Source organism: Moschus berezovskii, chromosome 8 (assembly GCF_049115385.1).
Source record: "Moschus berezovskii isolate FMDL1 chromosome 8, NW_MosBer_1.0, whole genome shotgun sequence".
In the NCBI taxonomy this organism is placed as follows: Eukaryota; Metazoa; Chordata; class Mammalia; order Artiodactyla; family Moschidae; genus Moschus; species Moschus berezovskii.
The window spans coordinates 80,726,654-80,747,887 of record NC_142467.1 but is presented as its reverse complement, the minus strand read 5'-3'; the positions used below and the strand labels follow the sequence as shown (position 1 = coordinate 80,747,887).

The 21,234-nt window shown below is 37.0% G+C and overlaps 1 pseudogene; it reads right to left on the bottom strand.

The window, feature by feature from the left end:
- Nucleotides 1-10,752: 10,752 nt before the first annotated feature.
- Nucleotides 10,753-21,234, bottom strand: part of LOC129558874 (PRELI domain containing protein 3B-like) — a 65,123-nt pseudogene continuing 54,641 nt past the window's right edge.

The following is a 21,234-nucleotide window of genomic DNA, read 5'->3' as shown; positions in this document are numbered from 1 at the left end:
ATCATGGAGAAAGCAGGAGAGTTCCAGAAAAACATCTATTTCTGCTTCATTGACTATGCCAAAGCCTTTGACTGTGTGGATCACAATAAACTGTGGAACATTATGAAAGAGATGGGAATACCAGACCACCTGACTTGCCTCTTGAGAAACCTGTATGCAGGTCAGGAAGCAACAGTCAGAACTGGGCATGGAACAACAGACTGGTTCCAAATAGGAAAAGAAGTACATTAAGGCTGTATATTGTCACCTTGCTTATTTAACTTCTATGCAGAGTACATCATGAGGAACGCTGGGCTGGAAGAAGCACAAACTGGAATCAAGATTGCTGGGAGAAATATCAATAACCTCAGATATGCAGATGACACTACCCTTATGGCAGAAAGTGAAGAGGAACTCAAAAGCCTCTTGATGAAAGTGAAAGAGGAGAGTGAAAAGGTTGGCTTGAAGCTCAACATTCAGAAAACGAAGATCATGGCATCTGGTCCCATCACTTCATGGGAAATAGATGGGGAAACAGTGGAAACAGTGTTAGTCTTTATTTTTTTGGGCTCCAAAATCACTTCGGATGCTGATTGAAGCCATGAAATTAAAAGACGCTTGCTCCTTGGAAGGAAAGTTATGACCAACCTAGTTAGTACATTAAAAAGCAGAGACATTACTTTGCCAACAAAGGTCCATCTAGTCAAAGCTATGGTTTTTCCAGTGGTCATGTATGGATGTGAGAGTTGGACTGTGAAGAAAGCTGATTGCCGAAGAATTGATGCTTTTGAACTGTGGTGCTGGAGAAGACTCTTGAGAGTCCCTTGGACTGCAAGGAGTTCCAACCAGTCCATTCTAAAGGAGGTCAATCCTGGGTGTTCATTGGAAGGACTGATGCTAAAGCTGAAACTCCAATACTTTGGCCACCTCATGCGACAAGTTGACTCACTGGAAAAGACTCTGATGCTGGGAAAGGTTGGGGGCGGGAGGAGAAGGGGACGACAGAGAATGAGATGGCTGGATGGCATTACCGACTCGATGGACATGAGTTTGAGTAAACTCCGGGAGTTGGTGATGGACAGGGAGGCCTGGCGTGCTGTGATTCATGGGGTCGCAGAGAGTCAGACGTGACTGAGTGACTGAACTGAACTGAAACCATCGTGGACCAAAAGAAAAAAAAAAATTGGAAAGTAGGCTTACATGATTCCTGTGTTTCCAATGTGTTTTTGATGTACTGGCCAAGATTAGTATATCTGGAGACAGATGCTTGTATTGAAATCTGGGCTCCAATACCTATATAGTTGTGTGATCTTAATTATTTAACTTTCCATGTCTTTGTTGCTGCAGTAGTTAAGTTGGATAGCTATCGCACTTGCTTCATACAGTTGTTATAAAGGCTAAATTGCTTAATACAAAAAACAAGTATAATACCTGGTACAGTGCAGTTGCTTGATATAGCATTTATTATGATCTTCTGCCTTAACAACTAGCATAACTAGCTATTTATTGCCAGAGTAAGAAACCAGGAAATCATCACCACATTCTCTTTTTACTCCTTCTAATCACTGATGTGATTTTTAAGGTGTACTATTCTCTCAGTGAGTTTTCCTCAGTCCACTATTGTTCCCCAACCATGTCATATCCACAGGCAGCCAGAATGACTTTTGTAATGCATACTTTGATAAGTCACTTTTCTACGTAAGTTCCTTCAGTGGCTCCTCATCCTTGGATTTGGTGTACTAGGCTCTTCAAAATATGACTTCTGTTTACTTAATTCCTCAGCATCATTTCTTTCCACATTTTCCTCATATTTACAGACTCACTAGACAAAGTTACTTGAAGCTCTATGAAAGACCGCCTCATTTGAGCCTTACTTCTTTCACATAATGCTGCTTGTTTTATTCCTGCTTTCTCTTACTTTGGCCTTAACACTCTTCCGGGCTGAGCTTGTCTATTTCCTCCTTCAGAGCTATCTGACACTTAAATGTGATTAGATGCCATCTCGATGGCCTGTGTATACCTCTGCATATACAAATGGTTTGTATATACTTTTCTCAGAGCTTCTTGCACATTTTGATATGAGTACAAAGAGTGCACAGTCTGTCTCCTCAATAGAGTGTGAACTAGGCAGGAGCTAGGAACTTTGTTGTTATTTCTGTTCTCTGCACAACATATGGCATGTAATGTCTATGCAAAAGATGCTGGTTGAATGAAGGCATACCTGTGGTATTGATTAATAAATTATAGGAGGTAATTTTCGGTGTTGGTTTTTGGCTTTTTAATATAAAAATGCTAGATTTTTTCCTACAGATTTAAAGGATTTTCTGAAACTACCTTTTAAAAGGTTGAGTTTTTCTACTTAAATTTGTATGATGAGATCAATTCTCATTAAGTTTGTAGAGTCTCTCAAGAGATAAGAAGAGAAGAGAGCATAAAAAGTTAATTAAGGAAATACAAATTTATGGAAATGCTATGTCATCCTTGAAATTGCAAATAGGATTGAAAATAACACTAATTCTTATGCCCTGTTGCTGTAGATTCTTTTCATTGCATGTACTATTCCATTAGCGTGTCTTCTCTTGTCTCGAAGCCTTATTTCAATAGAGAGGATTGGGACATCTTTAAGTAGAATATGCAGCCAGCTAAATGGCAACCCACTCCAGTGTTCTTGCCTGGAGAATCCCAGGGACGGGGGAGCCTGGTGGGCTTCCGTCTAAGGGGTCACACAGAGTCGGACACGACTGAAGTGACTCAGCAGCAGCAGCAGCAGCAGCAGCAGATGCCTTGAATGAGAGGTCTCAAATTTTTATCTGACAGCAATAGGAATTCAAAACTATAGCTTGTGACTGCATGTTTATACCAGATAACTGAGTATATAAACTTGTTTTTGGTAAGAATTAAAGTGTTTTAAATTATTTTGAGATATTAAAAAGCATAAACTTTGTCTTTTTTCTTTCAAGAATATATTCTCATTATAGAAATAATTCTTTTTATAGGAAATTGATTGCAAATATGCATTCCTCTAAGGCTGTGCTTTCAATATGTTAGCCACTAGCCACATATATTGAACAGTTGAAATGGGCTAGTCCAAAACTAGATGTGCTGTAAAGTTTAAGATTTCAAAGAATTTGTTTAAAAAGAAATGTAAATTATTTCAGTAATTTTATATTACATCAATAATTTTATATTTTATTATATTTGTATAATTATTATATCTATATATAATTTATATATTTGCAGAAATATTTTTAATATATTTAGTCAAATAATTTTTTCTTCAAATTAATTTCACCTCTGAATTTTTATTTATTTATGTATACTAGAAAATTTAAGATTACCTATGTGGCTCATATTATATTTCTATTGGACAGCTCTACTCTAAAGTGCTTTCCATTTTGTAGCTTGTTTTGTGTGCATAGAGCCCTGAGGAAGTTTGTGATAAAAGGACTTCATGCCAAATACCACTAAGAAAGCTATTGTAATACATTAGTGTCAGTATATACAATACTGTGAATGTGCATGTCTGCTAAGTTACTTCAGTCATGTCTCTTTGCGACCCTATGGACTGTAGCCCTCCAGGCTCTTCTGTCTATGGGATTCTCCAGGCAAGAATACTGGAGTGGATTGCCATGCCCTCCTCCAGGAGGTCTCCTTTACCCAGGGACTGAACCCATGTCTCCAATGTCTCCTGCACTGGCAGACCAGTTCTTTACTGTTAGCGCCACCTGGGAAGCCCAAAGTTAAAGGCACCTGGTATTTAATTTTTTTCTTAAGAATATTTCAAACATGTCAATTATATGATCTAAATTTGTGAATAGCTGCAGTCTACAGTTTATGTCTTGGTCAGAGATTTTATGTTTCAAATATTTTGATATAAAAATTATCCTGAGTCTTCAGTTGAATTATTATTTCATTTCCTCTGTAATGCTGAAGGAAGTTGGGAAGTGGCAAAAATTCTTTTGTACTAACATTTGCTCATCACTGTCAATTTTCCTCCACTCTTTTGCAACAGTGAGTGCATCAGGCTTGGGAATGAAGACCAGGGAACTTTGTGGGTAGGAAGGGACTTGCCTCCTAGAGGCAACATATGAAGCAAGGCTGCCTGGAAGCATGCCAGAGGAAGCTGAAACCAAAGCCCAGCAGACGGTCCAACTGTGCTATTAGTACAGAGTGACAGATTCCATATAGGCTGCAACAGTTGGGAACTATGGAAACTAGACTAGAGTGAGATTAAACAAGGTGGCGGACAGAGCTGGAAAAGTCCCAGGAGCTGTAGGACCACAGGCAGATGGTATTTTTATGGGGCATTAGAGGCAGTGGGCTGTGTGGTCATTAGGATATCAGGCCATTTCGGACAACCAATTACAGTTTGTACAGGTTTAAGTGTATTTTACAATATAATTAATGTTTGATACAAACAGAATCAATTTAATTTGTGAATTGTGCCAAGTAGCTTTTCTGCATTACCAAACTGAACCAATAGTTTTACATAAGAAAAAGCTGAAATTATGCCCCACACAAGAAATAAATCAAATGTGATCTTTGGTTCAAAATTCTTCACTTGAGCTCTCATATTCGTTTTCCATTTCAGCACCACCATCAAATGTCAGCCCTCTGGGTTCATTTATACTTGTTTTTGTAAAACAGGCTGGTTATTGTTATTATCAAAGAAAAAAGATGTCTCAATCTACTGCTACATTTTCTTTGACCTCTTACTGGGCACCTCCTTAGGTAGACAGGGTTGTAAAGAAGGTTGAATATTATGCAATGTAAAGATAGTAAGCAAAGATCATGGCATCTGGTCCCATCACTTCATGGGAAATAGACAGGAAAACAGTGGAAACAGTGTCAGACTTTATTTTTTTGGGCTCCAAAATCACTGCAGGTGCTGATTGCAGCCATGAAATTAAAAGACGCTTACTCCTTGGAAGGAAAGTTATGACCAACCTAGATAGTATATTAAAAAGCAGAGACATTACTTTGCCAACAAAGGTCAGTCTAGTCAAGGATATGGTTTTTCCAGTGGTCACATATGGATGTGAGAGTTGGACTGTGAAGAAAGCTGATCGCCGAAGAATTGATGCTTTTGAACTGTGGTGTTGGAGAAGACTCTTGAGAGTCCCTTGTGCTGCAAGGAGATCCAACCAGTCCATTCTAAAGGAGATCAGTCCTGGGTGTTCATTGGAGGGACTGATGCTAAAGCTGAAACTCCAATACTTTAGCCACCTCATGCGAAGAGTTGACTCACTGGAAAAGACTCTGATGCTGGGAAAGATTGGGGGCGGGAGGAGAAGGGGACGACAGAGAGTGAGATGTCTGGATGGCATCACCGACTCGATGGACATGAGTTTGAGTGAACTCCGGGAGTTGGTGATGGACAGGGAGGCCTGGCGTGCTGTGACTCATGGGGTCGCAAAGAGTCGGACACGACTGAGCGACTGAACTGAACTGAACTGAAAGATAGTAAGCAGTTGATAGAACAATTTAATTCCATATATTCTTAGGGGAATCCTATGTCTAGCATACTTGTAGACCCCACATAAAAGCTTGATAACTATGATCAAGTTTCTGTATCTGCAGAAGCACCATGGAACTCAATTATTTTTAATGAAATTCCCATTTTTCCAAAACATAAATCATGAACAAGTTTTAAAAAAATGAAGGTTGCCTTGGAGACTGTCAAAATGTGACTCTACACTGACACATTTATCAGTTCTATTTATTACATCTTTTCTCTTTTAATAAAAAGCTGTTGGTTAGTCAATCATACAATTAATTGTACACTGTATCACTTCTATCAAAACCTTTGATATGAGACAGAAACATTTTCAGTGTTGGAGATATTTTTCCATTGTGTTGGCATTATTTCCATTTATCAGATGAAGTACTGCAAAGAAAATAATGTTTGGTGGATTGAATGTCTATCTTCAGAAAAAAAACTTGATAAATCATGGCATAGCAGAAAAGTGAAACATGAGAAATTACAATTTGTCTAGTGACAAATGAACAGCTAACAAAAAAGACAAATGAAAAGATGACATTATTTAAATAAATATTCAGGAAATTGCTAGCATATTTTATGTTATTAAATCTGAACTAGTTCAAAAAGGGGACTGATGGATTTTACAAATCTGCTATTATCTCTTTATTATAAAGTATTTTTAAAGACAATTAGCTGCAGAGATTTGCAACTAGTTTATAGAATATTTGAGGACTAAAGAATGATAAACTGTCTACTCTGTTCTCCATTTTTAGAAATACAAACCAGATGCTCCCATAGAAGTAAGACTGCAGTTGTGAGAGATGGTATAGTGGATAAAAACAGTCCTTTGAGGCAGCAGTTTGAGTCAGAAGATACATTGTTCCCTTGAACAAGTTTAGTAACCTTGAAGCTTCATATTTCTCATCTGGAAAATTGTTTTAATAACAGAATGCACCTATAAGGTGGATTCACCTTATAGGTGGATTCTATATGATTTTTAATAAATCAATTCATTTGAAGTTTTTAGAAAAATTTGCCACATATATGCACTCTGCCAGTTAATATTATCATTATTTTTATTATTGTTATTGCTACTACTGTTATTCTATATAAAGCTATTGGTTGGCTAAATTTAGGAACTCATTCTTGGCAATTCAAAACTTGCTTTAAAAAAAAAACCTTACTATAGGTTATCTTATCAAGGTTAAAAGAAAAAAAACTTATCAAGGTTAAAAGAAAAAAAGAGGTGAGGTTATAATAAACCAGAGGCTTCTCACTGTCTAAATAAATCACCACTAAAATTCTGATCAGTATTAATAACTTTAGAAAAATATGCATTATCATTTAAATTGGTGACATGTTGTTACATGTATCTTTGACTAGTTATGAAGAAAGTTAGTGATTAATATTTCTTAATTTCATTTCCTACAATGTATATATGTTAGAGTAGTTGGCAACTTAGATTCTGGATGTTGTAGCAAAAACCCTGGACAGCTAAGAAATGAGACTCAGATGAAATACTTTCAGTTCATAACTACATGCCTTCAGAAACAGTCTTGAGTATTTATCAAGCCTCTTACAGTTCAAAATTCTACAAGTCTGTGAGTAATGGTGGAACTATGGTAAGGATACTAATTCAGAGTAATAATTTAATGTTACGTAGTTAACTCGAAGCCAAGCTCAAAAAAGCCTTCAATTATACAAAGAAAAATAAGGTTTAAAATATAGGAAAACTTATTCATGATAAAATAATGTACTGTGTGAATTTTAAAGTTCTGTTGTAAGTGTTTTAATTTCTACCACCTCATATTGTGTACAGAGGCAGAGAGTTGTATATATATATATATTCTTTTAAGTAAATATATTCTATTTTTCCAATTAGGTTGTCAGTTCAGTTCAGTTCAGTCGCTCAGTCGTGTCCGACTCTCCGCGACCCCATGAATCACAGCACGCCAGGCCTCCCTGTCCATCACCAACTCCCGGAGTTCACTCAAACTCATGTCCACAGAATCGGTGATGCCATCCAGCCATCTCATTCTCCGTCGTCCCCTTCTCCTCCCGCCCCCAACCTTTCCCAGCATCAGAGTCTTTTCCAGTGAGTCACCTCGTCTCATGAGGTGGCCAAAGTACTGGAGTTTACCTCAAAAAAGGAAGCTCAGGCATGTACCACCTAACAAGCAAAATAGAATATATTCTTAAAAAGTTACATATCCATAGTTTTTTTTCAATAAGTAACTGATATTCTTTTTAAAAGGTATCTATAAAGTTGTGAAAATATTTTGTATACTTGAAATTGTGTTTTTCTACTTAGATACATTTAGTGCAGGAAGTATACATCCATGCAAGGAAAATGGTGTGAACTTAAAGCTTGATAGTAGGGATATATATGGCTTGTGTAGGAGTAGTGTGTAGACTAGTTTGGAAGGAACAGAGGGTTTGGGGGAGTGGACAGAGAGCTTCAAACTAGGATGGAGAACATATTGCTGACTGCCTTGAATACCTGTTAAAAACATACAATGTAGTTCTCTAGAAAATGTAGAATGATCACACGTTTTTAAAAAGATTGTAACATATGCAGTGTTTTCATTTTTCCTTAGTGAAATTAATCTGACAGCACTGTGAAGGTAAATTGGATATGAAAGAGAATAGAGTCAATGAGCTAGTTAAGACTGGTTTAGCAGAATTAGAAATGTAGAAGGGAGGAATAAATGCAAGTGATGTGAGTCCTGCAGTGAGAATATAATCTTATTCATCATTGCATCTTAAGCACACAGTATAACAGATGCTTCATTTAAGTATAAAAATTTGTTTATTAAATAGGTATTGGAAAATTTTATTTTAAACAGAAAAAAATGTTTTAATTTACACATGAATTCTTATAAAAATGGGACCTAAGAAGTGGCAAAAAGCACTTTTATACTTTTTTGACAAAGAAATCACAAATTTATGAGGAATTGGCAGGATCAAGAAGCTTGGGCTTTTGGTGCATATTTAGTGAAGAATATAAACAGTTTGGGCTTGAGGCAGTAAATAAAGAAGGAACATGGATTGTTTATATAGACCTCTGACTGAATTCCCAGCTCTGGCACCCAGCTGGGTCCTTTTACCCCCAGATGCAGGGGAGGGTACCTTTCATACCGGGGAATCATTTCTGGCTTTTACAGAGACAGAGAGGAGAGTTAGGGTGTCATTCTTTCATAGGCCATTATTATGTTGTTTTAACTTGACATAATATGCCACTTTGGTGGTTGCGCATCCTAAGCCTCCACGTTGATGAGGATTCACCTCCCCTCTCATTTTGTTCGTCAGTCCTGGGGTGGGAGGGGCTTCCTGTAGTTATTGATCTGGGCTACCTTGATATTCCCCTTCATATCCCATTTCCTGCATAACCAACTTTCTGACTCAAATACCTTCTTTTTAAAAAAATTTTATTTTATATTAAAGTATAGCTGATTTACAGTGTTGTGTTAGTTTCAGGTATACAGCAAAGTGATACAGTTATCTGTATACAAAGAACTTAACCGTGTACAACTCTTTGCAACTGCAGGGACTGTAGCCCATCAGGTTCCTCTGTCCATGGAATTCTCCAGGCAAGACTGGAGGAGGTAGCCATTCCCTTTTCCATGGAAGCTTCCAGACCCAGGGATTGAACCTGGGTCTTTACTGTCTGAACTACCAGGTTATACGTGTGTGTGTGTGTGTGTATGTGTGTATCACACACATACACACACACTATATGTATTTTCTTCTTCAGATTCCTTTCTCATGTAGGTTATTACAGAGTAGAGGTTCCTGTGCTATACAGTAGGATATTGTTAATTATCTATTTTATATGTATTTTTTGTGTATTAGTATTAATCTCAACCTCCTAATTTTTCCCCCATCCCCACATTTTCTGTTTGGTAGCTATGTTTATTTTCTAGGTCTGTGAGTCTGTTTGTGTTTTCTAAATAAATTCATTTGTTTCATTTTTTAAGATTCTACGTATAAGTGATATATGATATTTGTCTTTCTCTGACTTCCTTTAGTATGATAATCTCTAGATTAATCTATATTGATGGAAATGGCATTATTTTATTGCTTTTTATGGCTGAATAATATTCTACTGTATACGTGGATCACATCTTCTTTATCCATTCCTCTATTGATGGACATTTAGGTTGCTTCCATGTCAGCTATTTCAAATAGTACTGCAATGAATATTGGGTGCATGTGTCTTTGCAAAGTATAATTTTCTTCAGATATATACCCAGGAATGGGATTGATGTATTACATGGTAGTTCTGCTGTTAGTTCTCCATATGTATATTTTCCATAGGGGTTGTACCAATTTACATTCCCACCAACAGTGTAGGAGGGTTCCCTTTGTTCCACACCCTCTCCAACATTTATTGTTTGTAGACTTTTTCATGATGGCTATTCTGACTAGTGTGAGGAAATACCTCATTGTAGTTTTAATTTGCATTTCTCTGATAATTAGCACTGTTGGCAGTGTTGAGCACCTTGTGCTCATTGGCCATGTATATGTCCCTTTTTTTTTTTTTCTGGTAATGACTTTATTTTTTAAGTTAACATAAAAATACCTACAATACAACATACTAAATCCTAAAGTACAATTCCAAGTAAGGTAATACCTTTACTAAGTTACAAAACTTTGGCAAGTCAGTACAGTACTCTTTAACACAATATAATGTACTTTTGTTGGAGTCATTTATTACTTTTGTGATAATTTTTACTCCAAAATAATGTTATCTGAGTATGAAATGAAAACATTGTGATTTTTAATGGTGGTTTATAGCAGAGGAAATTATTTTATGCAATTAATGTCTTTTTAAATTGATGCAGTTTCTCCTTTAAAAGTGAGTTCCCTCATGTAAACTCTCTAAGATTACTGCAACAGGGCAGTTGTGCATATACAGAGGGGGCTCTGTTTGGTTCTGGAGTTGGTCCAAAGCCAGATAGAATTCCAATGAATGAAAAGCTTTAAAATTGTGCCTTAACGAGGTTTCATCAGCCAATACCAATTTCCAAACATACTTTTCAAAAACTGTTAAAATTTTGCATATATACTGGAATCCTCAAAATCAGTCATTTCTGACAATATGAATTTCAACTGATCCCTTTTATTTAGAAACCCTGCACCTTTTTGGTTTGATCAAGTCACATAGGCTTTCTTTAACTTAATAAAAAGAATTCTACCTATAATATAGTTGTATTTTTTAAATAACAAATAAATACACTGCTAGCTTGTAGAGACTTGGGGAACTGGGTGCCGTGTATCAACTTCCATTATCATTTCTTCACAAATGCTGCTGCTGCCATTGGTGTCTTTATGCTTCCTCTTGCCAGAGCTGTCAATTCCTCAGTTTCAGCATTTACTTTATGTATTACACACTCCATTGATTATTTGCCTTTATTCAGTTCAGTTCAGTCACTCAGTTGTGTCTGACTCTTTGTGACCCCATGGACTACAGCACGCCCAGGCCTCCCAGTTCATCACCAACTCCCAGAGTTTATTCAGACTCATGTCCATTGAGTCGGTGATGTCATCCAACCATCTCATCCTCTATCATCCCCTTCTCCTCCTGCCTTCATTCTTTCCCAGCATCAGGGTCTTTACAAATGAGTCAGTTCTTCCCATCAGGTGGTCAAAGTACTGGCATTTCAGCTTTAGCGTCAGTCCTTCCAATATAATATTCAGGACTGACTTCCTTTAGGATGGACTGGTTGGATCTCCATGCAGTCCAAGGGACTCTCAAGAGTCTTCTCCAACACCACAGTTCAAAAGCATCAATTCTTTGGTGCTCAGCTTTCTTTATAGTCCAATCTCACATCCATACATGACTACTGGAAAAACCATAGCTTTGACTAGATGGACCTTTGTTGGCAAAGTAATGTCTCTGCTTTTTAATATGCTGTCTAGGCGGGTCATAGCTTTTCTTCCAAGGAGCAAGCATCTTTTAATTTCATGGCTGCAATCAGCATCTGCAGTGATTATGGAGCACAGAAAAATAAAATCTCTTACTGTTTCCACTGTTTCCCCATCTATTTCCCATGAAGTGATGGGACCAGATGCCGTGATCTTAGTTTTCTGAATGTTGAGCTTCAAGCCAACTTTTTCACACTCCTCTTTCACTTTCATCAAGAGGCTCTTAGTTTTTCGCTTTCTGCCATAAGGGTGGTGTCATCTGCATATCTGAGGTTATTGCTGTTTCTCCTGGCAATCTTGATTCCAGCTTGTGCTTCTTCCAGCCCAGCATTCCTCATGATGTACTCTGCATATAAGTTAAATAGCAGGGTGAAAATATACAGCCTTGACGTACTCCTTTCAATATTTGGAACCAGTTTGTTGTTCCATGTCTAGTTCTAGCTGTTGTTTCCTGACCTGCATACAAATTTCTCCAGAGGCAGGTCAGGTGGTCTGATAGTCCCATCTCTTTAAGAATTTTCCAGCGTTTATTGTGATTCACACAGTCAAAGGCTTTGGCATAGTCAATAAAGCAGATGTTTTTCTGGAACTCTTGCTTTTTTGATGATCCAGTGGATATTGGCAATTTGTTCTCTGGTTCCTCTGCCTTTTCTAAATCCAGCTTGAACATCTGGAAGTTGATGGTTCATGTACTGTTGAAGCCTGGCTTGGAGAATTTTGAGCATTACTTTGCTAGCATGTGAGATAAGTGCAATTGTGTAGTAGTTTGAGAATTCTTTGGCATTGCCTTTCTTTGGGATTGGAATGAAAACTGACCTTTTTCCAGTCCTGTGGCCACTGCTGAGATTTCCAAATTTGCTGTCATATTGAATGCATCGCTTTCACAGCACCATCTTTTAGGGTTTGAAATAGCTCAACTGGAATTCCATCACTTCCACTTGCTTTGTTCATAGTGATGTTTCCTAAGGCCCACTTGACTACTCATTCCAAGATGTCTGGCTCTAGGTGAGTGATCACACCATCTTGATTATCTGGGTCATGAAGATCTTTTTTGTATAGCTCTTCTGTGTATTCTTGCCACCTCTTCTTAATATCTTCTGTTTCTTTGTTAGCCTTTGATGATATTGTACTTGCCATCAGCCCTTCAAGGTAACTGCCAAGACTGAATTCTTTTACGGTAATTATGGCTTCTTGAGTCAAATAGTTTTTTCTGGGTCTTGAGGATGTGGTTTATATATGTCTCTCATCTACTGAAACCATATTTGTAAATTAAATATTTGTAGACTTAAGTTCCATTGTTTTCTGTATGGGATCCACTACAGAATATTCTTGCATATAAGTTTTGGTTCTTGCTGCACCAATAATAAATTTCACAATGGAAGGCAATCCCCACTCTGTGCTGAGAAGTCCATAGCTGTGCAACTTTCCAAAGGGGTATATGTGTCTGTCCAGTACATCAACTCCAACCACATAGGGCTTGGGTATTTCTGCATTGCAGCTGTTGTAACAATTTCCCATGGGTGGTCAATGACGTGCTCTGACTTCCAGATCTTTATGATGCTGCTGGCCAGCAAAGTTTCCGGGTGATGCTAGGTCACAAATGAGGCAAAGAGGTCACTCTTACCCCTGCCCCACCCCTCAGCCACCCTGCCAGCTGCCCAGTGTATATCTTCTTTTTTAAAGAGAAATGTCTGTTTAGATCTTGTGCCTATTTGGGGGTTGGGTTATTTGGCTTTTTGATATTGAGCTGCATGAGCAGTTCATAAATTTTGGAGATTAATCCCTTGTTGGTCAGATCATTTGCAAATATTTCCTCCCATTCTGTGTGTTGTGTTTCTGTTCTGTTTATGGTTTCCTTTGCCGGGCAAAGGCCTTTAAGCTTAATTAGGTCCCATTTATTTTTTATTTTTGTTTTTATTAGGTGGATGCAAAAAGATACTGCTGTGATTTACATCAAAGAGTGTTCTATGTTTTCTTCTTGGAGTTTTATAGTATACAGTCTTAATTTATGTCTTTAATCCATTTTCAGTTTTTGTGTATGGTATTAACATTTTAATTCTTTACATGTAGCTGTCCAGTTTCCCCTGCACTACTTTTTGAAGAGACTCTTTTCTTCTTGTACATTATTGACTCTTTGATCATAGACTAAGGTGACCATAGGTGCATGGGTTTATTTCTTGGTTTTCTATCCTGTTCTATTGATCTATATTTCTGTTTTTGTGTCAGTGCCATACTGTTTTCATGACTGTAGCTTTGTAGCATAGGCTGATGTCAGGGAGACTGACTCCCCCATCTCCTTTTTTCCCCCACTTAGGGTTGCTTTGGCTGTTTGGTGTGTGTGAGTGTGTGTGTTTCCATACTAACTTTGAAATTTTTGTTCTTGTTCTGAGAAAAATGCTATTGTTAATTTGATAGGCATTGCACTGAATCTGTATATTGCCTTGGGTAGTATAGTTATTTGACAATACTGATGCTTCCAATCCAAGAATATGGTATGTCCTTCCATCTGTTTGTGTCATCTTCAATTTTGTTCATACCAATGTCTTACAATTTTCAGAGTACAAATCTTTTGCCCCCTTAGATAGATTTGCTACTATTTTTTTTTTGATGTGATGACAAATGAGATTGTTTCCTCTCAATTATCAAGGAAATCAGATAATTTCTTTCTGATCTTTCATTGTTAGTGTATAGGAATGGAAGATATTTCTGTGTACTGATTTTGTATTCTTCACCTTTACTAGATTCATTGATAAGCTCTAGTAGTTTTCTGGTGGCATCTTTAGGATTTCCTATCTATAGTATAATGTCATCTGGAGACAGTGATAATTTTACTTTTTTTTTTTTCCAATTTGGATTCCTTTTTCTTCTTTTTCTTCTGATTGCTGGCCTAGGACATCCAAAACCATATTGAATAGAAGTGATGAGAGTGCACATCCTTGTCTTATTCTTGGTCTTAGAGGGAATGCTTTCAGCTTTTCACTGTTGAGTATAGTATTACCTGTGCGTTTTTAATATATGACCTTTATTATATTGAATTATGCTCTCTCTCAGAGAAGGCAATGGCACCCCACTCCAGTACTCTTGCCTGGAAAATCCCATGGATGGAGAGGCCTGGTTGGCTGCAGTCCATGGGGTCGCTGAGAGTTGGACATGACTGAGCGACTTCACTTTCACTTTTAACTTTCATGAATTGGAGAAGGAAATGGCAACGCACTCCAGTGTTCTTGCCTGGAGAGTCCCGGGGACGGGGGAGCCTGGTGGGCTACCACTTATGGGGTCGCACAGAGTTGGACACAACTGAAGCGACTTAGCAGCAGCAGCATGCTCTCTCTATGGCCACTTCCTGGAGAGTTTTTATTTTAGATAAGTGTTGCTGCTGCTGCTACTGCTGCTAAGTCACTTCAGTCGTATCCAACTCTGTGTGACCCCATAGACGGAAGCCCACCAGGCTCCCCCATCCCTGGGATTCTCCAGGCAAGAACACTGGAGTGGGCTGCCATTTCCTTCTCCAATGTGTGAAAGTGAAGTTGCTCAGTTGTGTCGACCCTTAGCGACCCCACGGACTGCAGCCTACCAGGCTCCTCCATCCATGGGATTTTCCAGGCAAGAGTACTGGAGTGGCTTGCCATTGCCTTCTCCGAGATAAGTGTTGGATTTTATCAAAAGCTTTTTCTGCATCTGTTGAGATGATCAGATGCTTTTTATCCTCAGTTTGTTAATGTGGTGTGTCATACTGATTGATTTGCAGATATTGAAAAAATTATTACATCCCTGGGATAAATCCAACTTGATCATGATGTATCATCCTTTTAATATATTGTATTAATTTTTAAGGGCTTTTTCATCTATGTTCATCAGTGATATTGACCTGTAATTTGTGTGTGTGTGTGGTATCTTTGTCTGATTTTGAAGGTGATGGTGGCCTTATAGAATAAGTTAGGGAGTGTTCCTTCCTCTAATTTTTGGAATAGTTTGATAAGGATACATGTTAACTCTTCTCTAAATGTTTGATAGTATTTGCCTGTGAAGCCATCTGGTTCTGGACTTTTGTGTTTTGGAAGATTTTTAGTCAGTTTCAGTTTTAGTGCTTGTGATTGGTCTGCTCATATTTTCTATTTCTTCTTCCTTCAGACTTGGAAGGTTGTATGTTTCTAAGAACTTTTCCATTTCTTCTAGGTTGTCTATTTTATTGGCATATAATTCTTTTTAGTAGACTCTTGTGATCCTTTGAATTTCTGTGGTGTCCATTGTAACTTCTTTCTCATTTCTAATTTTATTGATTTGAGCCCTCTTCATTTTTTTCCTTGATGAGTGTGGCTAAAGGTTTACCAATTTTGTTTGGTTTTTCATAGAACCAGAGTTTAGTTTTATTGATCTATTGTTTATTTCTGTTTCATTCTGTGATATGATTGTTTTCCAGTTTGTGAGTCACCCACCTGGTGGGTATAGGATTTGATTGTATCACAAATGTGTCCCTCTTACCATCTCATTGTGGCTTCTACTTTGTCTTTGGAAGTTAACTACCTTTTGTGATATGTTCCTGTCCTTTTTTGAATGTTTTTTCCATCAGTTATTTGTGATTTTGGTGTTTTTATGAAAAGAGATGAGCTTAAGTCCTTCTGCCTCATGATCTTGTCTCCTTCCTCTCCCTCTTCTCTTTTTCTGAAAATCCAAAAATTTTCCACTCATGTGATATGGGTGGGATTAAATCCACACAATCATCTTACCAAAACAGGATCACATTCCTCTGATCCTCACAATCAGAGGTTGACAAGGAAAGTGGTTGGCTCAAGGAAGTTCAAGATTTTGTGCGGGGTTTGAGGGAAGAGAACATATTTCTGCCTTCCTATAACAGACATGTAACTCTAGTCAAAGCTGCTATCTAACCTAAAAGTACAACGATGTTCATATTTAGATAAAATTTATATTGTGGAAAAGAATGGAGGGTCAAAATGAAATCAAGAGCTTATTAGTATTATTGGGTCACTGCATCTTTAGTTTTTCAGTTACCTGAAGCACTAAATACCTTTTTCCCTAATACTTTCAACTGAAGGGAGTTTACCTAATACAAAGTCAAATAGGGATTAAATTTCCTGCTTCCTCTAATGCCTTATGAGAGTTGGTTTTTGAACACTGTATATATTTAAACAAATTGAAACAGGATCTCCTGTTCATTAGTCTTTCCCTCTTCCTCTTGAATTAGAAATGAACCTTCATAATTGAACAGAATATATGGGAAACAGAAAATAATAGATAATTTTATGGTTAGAATAAGATATCAGGTGGCATTTTCTATGTACATAGTGATTATTTAAATAAATAAAGATAATTTTATGCATAGCAAAATACAAGGACAGTTTTATTCAAATTCAGTTTGTGTGCCAAAATAGCCCAGGTTGGAGGGCATAATTGTTGATAGCAGTTCAAAAGTGATTTTACAATGTGCCAAACAACCAAATTCAACTTGAATTTTCAACTCAATTTATATATGTAAAATCGAAGTTATTTCTTCAAACTTTATAAACTGGTGCTGAGTAGATTTTTTTCTTCCACATGTAAAAGGAAAGAATTTTGTATATATTCATTGACTATTGTCACCATATATGTTAACTATATGTGTGTGTATATATATATGTATGTATATACACACATGTACTTATACACGTCTATTTATATAATCTCTTTATACATATAAAATATACACATGTATATAATATTTCTCTATAAAAATATATTTACCTGAAAGTATGCTATTTTCTAGTCTCCTTATATAAGTCTAAATAAATTGTTTTTATACAACTATTCTTCTTCTATAAATATACATAAATTTGATTTTGAAAGAACATATTTGAACAGTATGGCACTGACTCACAAGAATATTATCAAAGTAAACTGTAAGGAAAATTGAGCAATAAACTTTTTGACAATTTTTTCTTTTAGAATCAAGTTAGACTAAAGTGTAATGTAGAAAAAAAGATATGTGGCCCCAAGTTGTACTCTGTAATTCTATGCATACTTGTAGATATGACAGAAAGATTATAATAATAAAGATAATGTATTTTATAGAAAACTTTGAATAGGTGTGAGGTTAGAGAAGTCATGGGAGTTTTTATTTTCAAAATGATTTCTAGAATACTGTTGTCACCTTAAACTTTTAATCAGTTTAGTGAATAGCTACTGTAAAACTTATGAGGAAAAATTTACAAATGAGATACATTTTTATTCTGAAGAATATTTTCACAAAGAGATAGCATTCTCATGTTTATCAAAAGATTATGGGTCATTGTTTTTAGAAGAAAATCATTTCCTCCTTTCATACTTTTTAGTCACATCCCAATGATCCTCTAGAGGAGGTGCCCCCTGAGAGCAAACTAGGTTCACAATTAATGAACTTACTCCTGACTCCTCCAGGACACAGGGCTGTATGCAGTTGCTTAAATATTCTGCTGCCATATTCCACAATGACACTTTGGGTCCAAAGAAAGAGAATAAAACTGCTTGTCCCCAGGTATAAATAACAATTTGGGTGATGAAAAATGAATGAAAATATCTCAAATCCACCTTTCCCATAAGTAATGAAATAATTGGTTCCAACAATAAAAGAATCCATTGACAAAGATAACAATTTCTAAGCCTCCTTGAAATTTCCAATCTAATATAATATGTGTTTCCCTAATTTTGAGGGCTTCTTTTATGGCTCAAATGGTAAAGAATCTGCCTAAAATGCAAGAAACCCAGGTTCAGTCCCTGGGTTGGGAAGATCCCCTGAAGAAGGGCATGGCTATCCACTCTAGTATTCTTGCCTGGAGAATTCCATGTACAGAGGAGCCTGGCAGGCTGCAGTCCATGGGGTTGGAAAGAATCGGACATGACTGAGCGACTAACACTTTCTCCCTATTTTTAAGAGAAAATTTGAAGGTTAATGTTTTTTAAAAATGCATGTATATGTGTTAGTTGCTCAATTGTGTCTGATTCTTTTTGACCCCATGGACTGTAGCCCACCAGGCTCTTCTGTTCATGGAATTCTCCAGGCAATACTAGTGGAGTGGGTTGTCACTTTCTTCTCTAGGGAAAAAATGCATACATTATTTCAATTTTATTATTTTATTTTTGTCTTTTTATTAAAAAAATATATGCAATTTAAAACAGTTGAAGATACCCAGTGAAAACAATGTCACTTCAATTTTCTAATCTTGATTATCAGCAATGATCAGAGTTATTGGCTTCTTGTGTGTCCTTCTATAAATATTCTACATCCTTCTTCATGCATCTTCATTCAGATATGTGAATATATTTCTTACATGATTTTGCAGTGGATTTCTAGGTCACAAGGGTATTTAAGTCAGGGTAGGCTAAGTTACATTACAGTAACCAATAATCTCAAAGTGTAAGAGACATAAAACACCAAAGTTTAATTTTGACTCATGTTACATGTTCATTTACAGTCAGTTGAGGTCTCCATGCAGCCTGGAGTGATGAAGCATCCAGTGTCGGGAACATTCAGCTGTGGAGCTGGTTTCTGTTTCTAGTTTGTGGTCTGCAAATTTGCCTCAGTCAGTTTAGTTCAGTTGCTCAGTCATGTCTGACTCTTGCGAACCCATGGACTGCAGCACGCCAGGCTTCCCTGTCTATCACCAACTCCTGGAGCTTGTTCAAACTCATGTCCATTGAGTTGGTGATGACATCTAACCATCTCATCCTGTGCTTTCCCAGCATCAGAGTCTTTTCCAGTGAGTCAGTTCTTTGCAACAGGTGGCCAAAGAATTGGAGCTTCAGCATCAGTCCTTCCAATGAATATTCAGGACTGATCTCCTTTAGGATGGACTGGTTGGATCTCCTTGCAGTCCAAGGGACTCTCAAGAGTCTTTTCCAACATCACAGTTCAAAAGCATCAATTCTTTGTCACTCAGCATTCTTTATGGTTCAACTCTCACATCCATACATGACTACTTGAAAAACCATAGCTTTGACTAGACAGAACTTTGTCAGCAAGGTAATGTCTCTGCTTTTTAATATGTGGTCTAGGCTGGTCATAGCTTTTCTTCCAAGGAGCAAGTGTCTTTTAAAATCATGGCTGTAGTCACCATCTGCAGTGCTTCTGAAGCCCAAGAAAAAAAAGTCTGTCACTGTTTCCATTGTTTTCCAATCTGTTTGCCATGAAGTGATGGGAGTGGATGCCATGATGTTTGTTTTTTGAATACTGAGTTTTAAGTCAGCTTTTCACTGTTATTTCTCCTGGCAGTCTTGATTCCAGCTTGTGCTTCATCCAGTCTTTCATTTCGCATGATGTATTCTGCATATAAGTTAAATAAGCAGGGTAATAATACATAGCCTTGATGCACTTCTTTCCCAATTTGGAACCAGTCCATTGTTCCATGTCCAGTTCTAACTGTTGGTTGTTAACCTTGACAGATTTCTCAGGAGGCATGTAAGGTGGTATGGTATTCCCATCTCTTTAAAAATTTTCCAATTTGTTGTGACCCACATAGTCAAAGGCTTTGGCATAGTCAATAAAGCAGAAGTAGATGTTTTTTTCTGGAACTCTCTTGCAAATTTCCCTACTTGTTCAAATTTATTTGTATCCAACCACCAAGACAATATCCATGTGACAGTTGTGGCCATTCAGACATGCACAGAATGGCAAAAAATCAAGTTGCCCAACATACGTGTTTTCCAGCTGAGATCAAACAAGGTGATGCAGTGCCCTCTTGTTCAAGCCTTATACTGTAAACAGTTGACTTTTAATGAAGTCTATTTAGTGCCATTTTTTGTTTTTTCTTTGTTAGTGATTTTGCTTTTTAAGATGGCCACAACTAGTGCTGAAGTGCTGTCTAATGTTCGTAAGCTTGAGAAGGCTGTGATGTGCTTTATGGAGAAAACAATGTTTGGTAAATTTTATTCAGGCCTGAGTTATGGTGCTGTTGGCTGTGAGGGCCGTGATACCGAATCAACAGCACAGTACATCCAGGAAAAGAAAAAGAGATTTACATATCTATATGTTGGCCTGCTCCAGAAAGGGCTAGAGTAACACTTACAGTATTAAGATTTAAGCTATATAGTAACATCTGAAGCTAAAGGAAAGATGAAAAATAGTTAAATTAGTGGACTCATGAGAAGACAATCAATTAAAAAAAAATAATAGTGGATAGTATTGTTGCTGAAAATAATGCTGAAAAATAAGATAATTTACAGTCATGTTACCTAGCAGTGAAAACACTCATTTTAGCTACTACTATTTTACTATAAAGAAAAATTGCATTTAATTTTTTGTAAGAAATATATATTCCATAATATCTTAGGCAGAAACATATATAAAACATGTATTATTAGTTGTATTCATCAGTTGATAGAAAGGAACCTAACCATGTATTTCTCCTAGGAGCTGTGATGTAGGATTTGTTACTTCACTATTCATAGAAATTTTTAAATTTTTATTTATTTATTTTAATTGGAGGCTAATTACTTTACAGTATTGTAGTGGTTTTTGCCATACACTGACATGAATCAGCCATGGGTATACATGTGTCCCCCATAGAGATTTTATAGAACAGAACTACTGTAAATTATTGACTATAGCTTACATTTGTTCTTAAAGACTAGAAGTGACACACATCCTTTCTGTCAATATATCATTGCCCAAAGCAAGTCATGTGACTATTACTGGCTTCCGGGGGGTAAGGAAGGATAATTTTCTCACAGGAAAGAAAAACTCAATATTGGTGAATGGCAATCCATCTACTATAAGGGGTTTGAAATACCCAAGTATATTCCAACTTCCAAGCCACTTGTATTCCTAACAGCATTTGAGAGTGCCTGTTTCCCCACACACAAACTGATACTAGAGA